Here is a 12,854-nt window from a genome sequence, read left to right on the forward strand (position 1 = left end):
GGTTGGGCGCCCAGGTCTGCTGATGAAGGCCACATTCTTCATGTTGACTTTTTCAGGAGTGATAATGATATTTTTTTAATATTTTTATTTTTAGTTATAGGTGGACACAACATCTTTATTTTACTTTATGTGGTGCTGCGGATCAAACCCAGTGCCTCATGCATGCTAGGCGAGCACTCTATTCCTCAGCCACAACCCCAGCCCCAAAATGATATTTTGATCTTCATCTGCTTACTACCCTCAGGTTGTGCCCTGGTGGCTGATTTTTTTGTCCCTCCCAATAAACAATGTGATTGTGTGCCAACGGTTTACACTTGGTGTCACATCTATGCACCATGCTAGTGTCTGAACTTCATACAGGTTATATGATACACAGGGATTCCTAATCCCCTCCAAATGATAGCGTTGATCACTCAGAAGATCAAAAAGACTCAACTAAAACCTCTTAGAACAGATAATGCAACCTAGTAAGGTTACTGGTTATAAGACAAACACACAAAACTTATTGTGCTTTTATTTTATGTCCAGAAGCTAATAAGATAATTATTGTGGGAAAAAGATCTGATCTACAATATTGACTAAAATTCTGAAAAGCCTAATAAGTTGACAAAGAATTCTTCAAGGTAGTTAACTCCGCTCGGATCCACCCTTCGCAATGCATCCCTTGATGCGTGGTCTGCTCCTGATCTTTCTGGGCTTGCTGCTTGCCGGCCCTGCGGCCCGGGCGCACACAGTCCTAAATCGCCCCCCCCCCCCCAGCTTGGTAGCTTTTCCTGGGATAACTGTGATGAAGGGAAGGACCCTGCTGTGATCAAAAGCCTGATGTTGGAACCTGACCCCATTGTCGTTCCTGGGAATGTGACTGTCAGTGTGGAGGGCAAGACCAGTGTCCCCCTCACTACACCTCAGAAGGTAGAATTAACGGTGGAGAAGGAAGTGGCTGGCTTCTGGGTCAAGATTCCATGTGTGGAGCAGCTTGGCAGCTGTACCTATGAAGACTTCTGTGATGTGCTTAACACTGTAATTCCCCCTGGGGAACCCTGCCCAGAGCCCCTGCACACCTATGGACTTCCCTGTCACTGTCCCTTCAAGGAAGGCACCTACTTGCTGCCCAAGAGTGATTTCACAGTGCCTGACCTGGAGCTTCCCAGCTGGCTCAGCACCGGGAACTACCGCATCAAGAGCGTCCTGAGCAGTGGTGGGAAGCGTTTGGGCTGTGTCAAGATCTCTGCATCTCTAAAGGGCAAATAAAGTGGCAGCAGCCACAGCAGAATGAAGGGATAGAAGGAAGGCCTTTGTCTTCCTTCGTCTTGTTTGCCAAGGCCCAATTCTGACTCTCTGCCGTGTCTTCAAGCTCTTTTCTGTGATGATTCTTCTGCCCTCACTGAATATCCTTATGTGCCACTTACATTTCAAGCTGGGACAAGCAGCTCTGAACTAAGGGAGGGTGAGTGTGGCAGTTCCCAAGAGCCCAGGATGTCTGTGGGCTAGCCACATCATTCTCCTCCCCATCTAGATAACTTTCCAAGAGCTTCTTTTATTTCCAAGGAAAGGAAACCAACATGTTTGGGGACTTTTAAGTTCAGACTGACCCAGTCTTGGCCTCCAGAAGTACCTTTTTAACTTTCTCTTTTCTTTTTGTCACTAACTGAAAAGCAGAGTTCAGGGTATTAACATTTTTCATCCTACTCCAAGCCCCTCCTATAGGAAAGGGGCTGAAGTAGTTGATCTCCATCTGTTCCTCCATTAACTTCTATAATTAATTTTGCATTCTTTTCTAGGTTTGCCTGACACTGGGGCACAGTGTATCCTGGAGAGGCAGGGTGTATGTGGTTGAGGTTTCCTTGCAGGAGTTATTTTAGGAATGCTGAGTTTTTTACAATCAGTCACCAATTCTGGTGGGTTCAGGGCCAAGCAAGAGACATCCATGAGCAAGAAGGAGCACTAGAAACATGCTGCTTCTAGGTGTGACCTTTGGATAAAGATAATACATGCCATGGATGCAATAAGCATTCCTCATACTATACAAAATAAACAAACAAATAATAAATAACTACACTGATACAAGGCAGCTGAGCTCCAGTCTGCAGTTGGAGATATGATATAATGGAGGATGTACTTCAGTCCATAAGGGGCAATTGCATTCTAGCTGATGAGTGCCATATAAAAATGTTCTGGGTCCAGAAATGCCAGATAGTCACATTTTTTCCCCCTAGAGAGGCCAAAAATGCAGATTTTTAAATATGAAATTTTACAGTTTTTATGTATTGGCAACTACTTGTTCTTTTTTATACACTGTTGGGGCCAAAGGGGCCAAATGTACTTGTCTGGGGAAATCTGGCCCATGGAGGGCCAGTTTGCAACCTCAAAGATAAGACTGTCAAGACAACTCTACTAGCACCATTTCTCCCTCCATAGGGCCAAATCCATAGTGGCTGGCCCCAAGGAAATCTGCCAGTGCTGGAAGAGGTCTAGGTGGCCTCTCAGCAGTGACCTGCATGGATCTTGAGCCTTCAAGTGAGGGACTGATGCTGAAGAATTGAGCACTCTGGCAGCTGCCTTGTGCAGCAGAGATCTGATGAAGAGAAGGTGGATTCTAGATCAGGCTGCCTGGATTTGTCCACTACCCTGTTGTGCTGTGATAGCTTTCTGAACCATGGACAGCCCCACATGCCAGGCTTATTTGAAGCCTGAATTGGCAATAAATGTTTTTTAACTTGCAAAAAAAAAGAATTCTTCAAGACCTGAATGGTAACAACTTGATGGAGGATGTCAAGACTCAAACTTAAGAAAGACCAGAGGATTCTCAGGGACTGGGAAGGGGCTGCCCATGGATTCACAGGGTTCAGGACTGACATCTGACCTCTAAGTTACGGGTTTCATTTGACCTTCTAAACTGTGTTCATGTGTTACTCTAGTAAAAATAAAATCAAACTTTTAAAAATTCACAAGAAAGAATAAATTCATGAAAAGTAATGAGATAGTTTCTGAAACCTTGGAATTAATTTTTTTAAATAACCAAATACCCCTCAGAAAGTTTGTGATAAATTACAATCTCACCAGTGGTAGATGAATGTGTTAATTTCCAACACTGCTCTGGTGTCCCCTTAAGAGTGAAATCTAAGTGCAGACTTGGTCCTGCAAGTGAGTACCTCCTTCCTTCAGTTTTGCACCCTGATGCCTCCCTAGTTCCCCTCTGTTCCTGGCCCTGGCCCTGACCACATCCCTGGATGAATTCGTCTTCAAAAGATGTGAAAGAAAAGGGATGGGAATCCGTCACATTTCCTCACACCTACCTGTGCAGATGTTGGACAGACCTTGAAGGATATGAACCATCATAAACAAGATCATGTGGCAGCTACAGTTGTGGCTGCTATCCTGGATGTAGCACCTTGTGAAAGCCCTTGGTATGCAGCTGAAATGGCCTAGCTTTGTTTCCCCCCCACCCCCATGTTAAATTTCAATGTCCACAGAAACAGTTTGCTTTTACCTGACAGGGCCAACAGTATACCTTCCCCATATTGCTGCATGACGGTAAATTCTCCTACTTCTGCTATAACATAATCCACGGAGGTTTTTTTTGCTTTAGTAAACTTGTTTCATATATATATAAATGATGATAAAAGCAAATGAAGTGAAGAGAGAGCCTACATTTTGGGAGCAAATTTTTGCCACATGCACATAAGATAGAGCATTAAGCAGGATATATAAAGAACTCAAAAAAAACTAACACCAAAAAACCCCCCAAACAATAAATGGGCAAAGGAGTTGAACAGACACTTTTCATAAGAAGAAATACAACTGATCAACAAATATATGAAAAAAAAATGTTTAACTTCTCTAGTAATTAGAGATACGCAAATCAAAACTACACTGAGATTTCATCTCACACCAGTCAGAATGGCAGTTATCAAGAATACAACAACAGGGGCTGGGGTTGTGGCTCAGGGATACCGTGCTTGCCTAGCATGCATGAGGCTCTGGGTTCAATCTTCAGCACCACATAAAAATAAAGACAATAAAGTTCATCAACGACTAAAAAAATATTTAAAAAAAAACTTAACAATAATAAGTATTGGCGAGGATGTGGGGGGAAAGGTTCACTCATACATTGCTGGTGGGACTGCAAATTGGTGCAACCAATCTGGAAAGCAGTATGGAGATTCCTTTGAAAACTTGGAATGAAGCCACCATTTGACCCAGCTATCCCCCGCCTCAATCTATACCCAAAGGATTAAAATCAGCATACTATAATAAAGCAGCCTCATCAATGTTTATAGCAGCCCAATTCACAACAGATAAACTGTGGAACCAACCTAGATGCCCCTCAATAGATGAATGGATAAAGAAACTGTGGTATATATACACAATGGAATATTATTCTGTCACCACACACAACTAAACCCGTCAGGAATACTCCGAGTGAATTTGGACTGACTAAATAAATACACAGACACAGAAAGTAACTTTCCTTTGGGTTCAGTGACAGCTCCTCAGCCACAGCTCCCACAAGTAGGGCAAGGCAGGCAAGAAAGAGAAGGAGCACGCATGGAACCCGGGTTTTTTGGGGAGAAGTCATTCAAATGAGGCAAAAGGTAGGGTTACAACAAACAAGTGGTGTAATCCAACCCCATTGGGTGATGCCCACTCTTGGGGCTGCACCTCTCTTATCCAAGCAGAGGTAAGGTCCAAATGCATTGCAATGGGTGCAATACCTGTTCAGTACCTCTTTACTCAGGACTTACAGGTGTGCACATAGCTCCTGTCCAGGGCAGCCCCTGATATTACTCAGCATTTAAGGAGAATAAAATTATGACATTTGCAGGTAAATGGATGGAGTTGGAGAATATAATGCTAAATGAAGCAAGCCAATCCCAAAAAACCAAAGGCAGAATGTTCTCTGATAAGTGGATGCTGATCCATAATGGCGGGGGGTGGGAAATGGAGGAACTTTGACAGGGCAAAGGGGAGAGAGAAGAGGGAAGGGGGTATGGGGGCAGGAAAGATGGTGGAATGAGATGGACATCATTACCCTAGGTACATGTACGATTACACATATGGTGTGACAGTACATCATGCACAACCAGAGAAATTAAAAGTTGTGCTGCAATTGTGTACAATGAATCAAAATGCATTCTAATGTCATTAGACCTAATAAGTAAATAAATATTTTAAAAAGCTGATAAAAATATTTAGATTTCATATGAGTCACTGGGATTGTTTAACTGCAGATCCTGATCCAGTAGGTCAGAGGCAGGCATTCTGCATTTCTAAAACTCTCCCAGGTGAGGACAGTACTGCATTCAGGACATTCACACGGTTGTGCAAACCCTGACAGTCATCTGGCTCCAGAACTTCTTTCTTTTGACAAAATTCTATACACATTAATCAAGAGCTCCCCATTTTCCTCTCCCTGCAGCCCCCCAAACACCATTCTTCTTTCCATCTCTGTGAGCTTTATCATCCTCACATTCTGCAAAACATCACACAGACCCACCACACTGGACAGCAGGCTGATCGAGTTGATGAACAGGAAGCAGCACCACTGTAGATTCTGAAATGAAGCGTGTCAATTCAGGAGGACCCCATCCCCATGGAGGGGCCGGTGATTTCTAGGCTTCTGAAGGGTCATTTGCTTGGAGAATTTTTCAAGATCCCCTCCAAGGTGAGAGGTAAGCTGCCTCACCACTTACCACCCACCTTGAAGGAAATAGCAAGGCGTGGAGGGCCCTTCAGGTTTCAGGAGCAGCACACTTCAGTGAGCTACCGTGGCCCACCTAGAGTCCCCCATAAGGAGCAGTTTCCAGAGGAGACCAAGCAACGCAAGCCCCACAGATGCCATCTGTTCTGCACATCAAGTAGCTCTACCATCCAGGCCCTGGCACCCGGCAGCCCCCATGGCCCTCAGGTAGTCCATGGCGAGCCAGACCACCGGCCTTGGGGGCAGTTCCAAGCCACCTTCTGAAGATGCCGATCTGCCTTCTGAGACACTGCCTCTGACTTTCCACTGGGACGTGGTGGGGACCAAATGCCCCGACACAGGTTGCCATGTGGCCATCCCCCTGGGTTCATGTCATGAGCTAAGTGTGGGCCGGCTGGCCCGCCATATGTCTGGAGCGTGCAGCAGTGACCTGCCACCATGTGGAGCAGTGTGTGAGAGGACGGGCAGGTCCAGGAGGCTCTGGAGCTCCTCCACACGCCCCCTCCCTTGGCCAGGCTGCAGCTTCCTGGGTTTCCTACAACCCCGAGACTGAGGAAGAAAATCTCAAGCCTGGTCAACAGGGGGGCCTGCAGGGTTTGGCAGTCCCACCTAGAAGAGGAGGCTGCAGCACTGCAGGCCCACTTAGGGGGCACCCTGAGGACAGAGGGAAGGAAAATGCCCTTGGGGGCAGGACCTGGACCAGTACACTCGGCCGTCCACTATGGCTGGAGCAAGTGATGGCCAGAGTTCAGGCCCATGCCCTTTATGCACAGTTGCTAGCAGCTTGGCTGGACAGTCAAGGACTTAGAGAAACAGGACTGGAAGTCTGGTGGTCTGGAAGGCTGGGGAAGAGCAGGCACAGAGAGATGGTGTGTGCTGAGTGGAAGCTAGCCAAGAGCCACCTCAGAAGGCTCCTCCCAATCAGGTAGAGGGACAGAGGGCGCACTAGAGAGGTAAGTCAGCCCCCCTAACAGAGGGCCACAGACAGGGCAGCTTAAGTGACAGAAATTTCCTGTCTCCAAGTTCTGAAGGTTTGAATCTGATAAGGCAGTTCCCCCTGAGGCTGTGAGGAAGACCCCAGGCCAAGCTCCCTCCTGGCCCTTGGTGGGTAGCTGCGACCTTTGGCCTCCATCGACTTGTAGAAGCACCACTCTGACCTCTGCCTCCACCTTCCCCCAACCTCCTCCTGTGTGCCACTGTGTCCACATTTCCACTTTTTACAGGACACCGGTCACTAAGTGAGGGACCACCCCACAGACCCAGTTCTGACCTGATAACTGGTAACATGCTATCGATGAGGAAGGTCATATTCTGGGGCACTGGGGGTCTGGACTTCAGGGTGAGTTTTGGAGGACACAGTGCCCCAGCTACTCCAGGGGCTTCTCAGAGGACCCGGGATCCAGGTAGCTATGGTGCCTGGGATGGAGGCTAAGCTTGGGCTAGGTAATGTGGACTTGTCATTCCAGGCCGATGCCAGTGCCTGTGCTGAGGTCCTCAACACTGGCAGAGACCAGCACATGGCCCCTGGGGGCACCAGGCCCAGGCGAGAGAAGGCAGCCACTTGCCTAGTGGCAGGATTACACTGAACCACTTCCATCATGGAGGGATTCACTTTCCGTGAAAGAGCGGTTTTGGACATGGATGTGCCTTCCCTTCCCTGAGGCTTCAGCGGCAGCACTACTCGCAGACTCAGGGCGCCTCGCCCACCCGAGGTGTTCCGTGCAGCACAGCTTTTCACCAAGGACCTCATTCCACAGCAAGGAAACGCAGCAGTGGGCTCATGGCCGTGGAATCCACTGGTCTTACCACCTACGCCATCACCCAGAATGCTGACCTCACTGGAAGTCTGAGTGACTCCAAAGATTTCATTAAGGTGCAGTCAACAGACAGCACCAAGGACAGGACTGAGTTGCAGGATTCCATATACGCTTCAAACCAGAGATCACTGTTTGGTTCTATTTCCCCCATACCCAAAATACATGGTCCTTGAGCCAAGTGAGGTGGGTCCACACACTGTTACACCCAATAACCCAACAGCAGGACCTTACTTCCTGTCCAGCAGCTTGGAGTTCTGCCAATTTGACAGCTTAGTCTCCAGGAGGAGCATACTTCAACCAGGGCACCCAACAATGGACGATACTGCCTCCTGGCCATTTGGGGATCGTGAAGTCACTGGGCAGGGGTGGGGTGGGGGAGAAATTCTAAAATGAGATTGCTTCACTGGCCAGAGTTTCATTCTGAATGTTATGAAAGTTGTCAAAATCAAAATGGAGTTGCTTATGTCAACCCCAACAAAATAAATAAAGCCAAGAGGTTATGCAGGAAGGGTTCTTACACAAGACTACCCGGAAGTAACTCTGGCAATAGACTGCCAGGCATCCTTACACAGATGCCACCGGAACCTTAAAGAACAAGCACTTCCACAAGGACATCTGCTAAAGATCATTGGCTCAAAATTTAGTAGCCCCTCTTTCATTTTTGCTTTAACCCCCCCCACCACCTGCCTCTGTCTGTGAATATGCCCGTGTCCTATGGCCAAGCTCGGCTCCTTGGGTTGCAATGCTATTTCCAGGTAAAGCTTACTTTGCTTCGATGTTAGCCTCTTATGTTTCCTTCAGTCAACAGGTTTTGGCAAACCAGCCAGTAGACATGGCTCAGGGGAGATGGTGGCCGCTGCTCGAGCAGCACGAGGAGGACTGTGCCTAGGAAGGAGTCTTTGCTCAGTGTTACTGTTGGCCTCGGAAGAGTAAGTGCTGAGCAAAGACTACTGCAGCCATGCGGAACAGGACAGCTGAGGACTCAGGGCTTCTGGGATATAGGCTTGGGTTGTTTCATCAGGTAAATATCGCAAAGAGCTGAGGTCCAAGCTGAGGGTGGGAAACGTCTGGGGTGAATTACCCAAGCGGGAAGCTAATAGGTAATGGAGAAGGAAGCGTGCCTGTCCAGCCTGGGCTGCAGACCTCTCGCAGACACAGGCCAAGTGGCTTGGCTTGGCTTTCTTCACCTGCTCTACGCATGCCCTGTGAGCACAAGCCAACAATTTCCCTCTCCCTCTCCTTGGGGTGGGCACTATGTGTATGTAAATTACTGTAGCTATATACTTAGGAGAGCACACACATTGTATCGTTAGTTGGAGTCAACATTACAGTTCTGTCTTGGGGCAACAGAGTATTGCAGGGACTGTGCCCAGCTTGAGGAGGAATACACTCAGCCAGCGATGGGCACAGCAGATCTAGGACCGTGTCTCCTCACTTTGGAGGAAAGGTGAACCTGACTTCCCTTGTAGGAAGGACAGACATGCTGTCCGTGGCGTGGATTTCTACAAAAGGTTAAAAATGTGCAGGATGGTGCATGCGGAAGCACCTGCAGCTCTGGGCTCCAAACCCAGCTTTGGGGCCCTGCCTGGGATTCCCAGCGCCTCCCCGGGAGCTTCGCCAGCAGATGCCGCTAGAAGGACTAGTTGCAGCGGCTAGGTATCTTCCCTGGACTACTTTTCTAGGATTCCCCCTAGGTGGCTTTACAGGAAGTTCTGTGGCACAGCACCTGCCTGGGCAGGGGTTACCTGGTATCGCAGAGGGCCACCTTCCAGCGTGTTCTGCTGTCCAAGCACCCATGAGCTTTGCCCCAGCTGCACCCTTTCCAAGGAGGCTGAGCTCCTGGGTCAGGGGGCTGATTGCTCTGGATCTGTTCCCCCCCTGGAGCTCCACCTCAGCCCTCAGGGTGTCGGCTGGGCTTCACAGCTTCGATCCCTGTGCTTTTAGATGTCTTTTGTTCCTGGTAAGCCAGTCCCTTGCTTCTCTAATGGCCCAAGGTGGTCAATAACTCCTTATATTAAACACTCCTGCATTGCCAACTCTTGACTGGCACCTGGCTGCCATAAAGATCAAGTAAGTCACTCAGCTACAAGCTTGGGCTACTTGTGATGACAAAGGAGGTAGCCCGTAGCAGGCAGAGCCAAGGGCGCAGAGGAGAGACAGGGTGTCACAGCTGTTGAAGTGGCAGATGGTTAGATTGCATCCCAGCGGGAGTTGGGGGGCCAGAACCAGACCCCCTAGAGAGGATGAGGTCAGCATAAGAACTGTTGGCCTTCAGGAGGCCCGTTCCTTCCCTTTGGATGGCATTTCTGTCCCTGTCCCACCACTCCATGTCAAGTATGTCCAGGCATCCAACTTGCGCTTTTAGTTCACAGGTCCCCAAAGCAAGGGTTGCTGCTTCCACGGAGCCACCCTGAGCAGCCTCACCAACACTCTGGCCGGCTGGGCTCACAGGACCATCTACTGCAGCCATGATCCACAGTGGGTGCTTTGGGGGAGCTCAGGAGGGAGGGAATAGAGAGGAGTGCAAATTATTGTAGTCAGAGGCAGATGGTGATAAGTGCTGTGGCTACATAGAAAGGGACCTCTTTCTCTAACTCTGTTGGTGGGGGAAGAGTACTGGGGTTGAACCCAGGGACACTCTACCTCTGAGCTACATCCCCAGACTTTTTATTTTTATTTTAAGACAGAGACTCTCTAAGCTGCTTACAGCCTCGATAAATTGCTGGAGCTGGCCTCAAACTTGCAATCCTCCTGCTTCAGCCTCCTGAGTCACTGGGATTACAGGCATGTGCCACTGCATCCAGTTATTTCTCCAACTCTGAAACCTAGACTTGGCCTTAAGACAGACTTTGACCATGAAATATCAATACAAGTAACACAAGCAAGACAGAAAAGCACTTGTATTGTGGGCTTGCCCTCTCTTGCCACCTGTGAAACTTTCTGCCTTCATGTGTGCTAGCTCAGGTCAGCCACCCCAGAGACAAGGCAGCCCAGCTGTTCCAGGCTCCTCCCTTGGATCTCACCAGACCCACGTGTACTGGAGACACCAGCCCCAGGGGAGCTGGCTGAGGCAGGCTGCGGGTTCAGCTCCGGGGGACAACCTCAAGCCATCAGGCCACACTCACTCCACCCCAGGGAAGTGGTGGTGTCCCACTAGTGAAGGTCCTGGCTGAATGTCCCTGCATCTTTTCACACCAGACTGTCCAGGAACTTAGGTGCCTCTGCAGTGATAACTACAGTCCATACAGCTGTCTGGCCACCGGATCCACCCAGTCCTCACTGCAGGCTCAGCGTCTGCACCATGCTCCTGAAAGACTCAGGGAATCAGGACACCTGGGGTTCCTTCCCTCATGGGGTCACTACCCACAGCCTTCCCAGTTGAGCTTCAGCGGGGCCACTGGCAAGCCTGACCCAGCACTGAATCCAAGGACCACCTACCTCCACAGGCCAGGGAAGGAGCAGCAGTTGAGGGGAGGCCTTTCTGACTCAGCGTCCCCCACACTCCTGTCTCCCCTTTCCCTCCTCCCTGCTGTCTGTCATGTGCTTCCTCTGGTCTCTCCTTACTTCTCGGAGGCCATCAGCCCCGCCTACTGTCTACAGCACTCCACCAGCACCTACCTGCTTCTCCCTGGGTCTTGCTTCTCAGCTCCCCAGCCGTACTCTGGGGTCACCCTCAATTGCCCGAGCTTCCTGTCCCAGCCCTCGCTCACTCATTCCTGTGACTGTACCCAGCAGTCTTCTGCCACCTGAGTCCTGTCCTCACACCTCATGCTCTTTCACTGCCTACCCTCCTTGCCAGCTGACACCCCATGGTCCACTGCAAGACACCCCTATTCTGCCCATCCTCTGTGGCCATCAGCTCACAAAAACCAGATCCTGGTTAAACCCAGCTCTGTGCTCCTGGATGTGCCCTAGCCTGCACCTGAGCACTGAACTTGGCTGTAGAAATCCCAGGCCTCTGCCGCACCCACTCCAGACACACCGCCAAGCTGGATGGTTCTGCACCCAGAATGCCCGAAACTCCTCTCTCCCCCTCCCCAAATCTCCTGCTCTCATGTAACATTACAAAATGTTACTATAGCCAGGCACAGTGGTGCATACCTGTAACCCCAACAGCTCCAGATGATGTTTGTATGTGTGATACACACACACACACACACACACACACACACACACACACATTTATGTATTTATTTTTGTACCAGAGATTGAACCCAGGAGCATTTAACCACTGACCCACATCCCCAGCCCTAATTTATATTTTATTTAGAAACAAGTTCTCTTGTATATATGTATACATATATATTGTTTTCATTTACTAAGTTGCTGAGGCTGCTTTGAAATTTTAATCCTCCTGTCCCAGTCTCCCAAGCTGTTGGGATTACAGTTGTGTACCATCCCACCCAGCCTTCCTGGTATATTCTTTTAGATTGCCTTAAAGCACACACAGGCAAGTACAATGTGTGTGTGTGTGTGTGTGTGTGTGTGTGTGTGTGTGTGATACACATATACATACATTCTATTTCATCATTTCATTTATACATATGCATATATATGTATACATATATATTGTTTTCATTTACTTAAAGACAGAAATTCACAAAGTCTGATCTTTAGAGTTTCTACCCCCCCAACATTATATGTTCTGAATTCTCAAATCAAAACAGAAGTTCTGTTTCCTCATTTTTTTATGACTGCACAGCCCTCCCTTGTCCACCTTCCCTCTGTCATTCTCTTGGTGTCTACTGATGGGTATTTAGGGAGTTTCCAATACTTTGCTGCTACAATTGAGGTGACTGTCCTGGTACCTCCATCATTTTGCATGGATGTTAAAGTATGGATAAGATAACTTCTAAAAGGGGAATGGCCACCTCACCGGTGTGTGCATTTGCCTGCTTGGCCCATGTTGCCCACCTCTTCCACAGGGCTGTGAAAAACTATTCTCCCAGAGCAGCGTGAGAGAGCTGGAGGCCAATTCAGGGTGTCACTTGGTCTTGCTCAATCTGAGAGCCACACTCACTTCTCTGCAAGCTTATCAAACTCCGCTCAGCCCTCTTCCTCTCCCAGGCCTCCCCCCAATCCCAGGCCTTCCTCCTCTCTGGAAGATGCACCACTGACCCCAGGCACAGCAAGGCTCTCTGGACAGCATGATGACTTGTTCTGCTGCAGAGCCCACTCATCCTCACTCCACTGTCACACCCTCACTAATGCCATCATCTCTCCCCAGGAATGCAGTGCCCCTTATGGTATTTCCAGGCCTCTCCTCGGATCTGTTCTCAATGCAGCAGCCTGAAGGTCTTTCGAAGTTCCACATCAGCACCAAACTCCTCTTCAAG

General features: G+C 48.9%; 1 pseudogene; it reads left to right on the top strand.

The window, feature by feature from the left end:
• The first annotated feature begins 640 nt into the window (after nucleotides 1-640).
• Nucleotides 641-1,398, top strand: LOC143393577 (ganglioside GM2 activator pseudogene; annotated as a pseudogene).
• Nucleotides 1,399-12,854: the final 11,456 nt, after the last annotated feature.

This window comes from Callospermophilus lateralis, chromosome 3, assembly GCF_048772815.1.
Source record: "Callospermophilus lateralis isolate mCalLat2 chromosome 3, mCalLat2.hap1, whole genome shotgun sequence".
Classification (NCBI taxonomy): Eukaryota; Metazoa; Chordata; class Mammalia; order Rodentia; family Sciuridae; genus Callospermophilus; species Callospermophilus lateralis.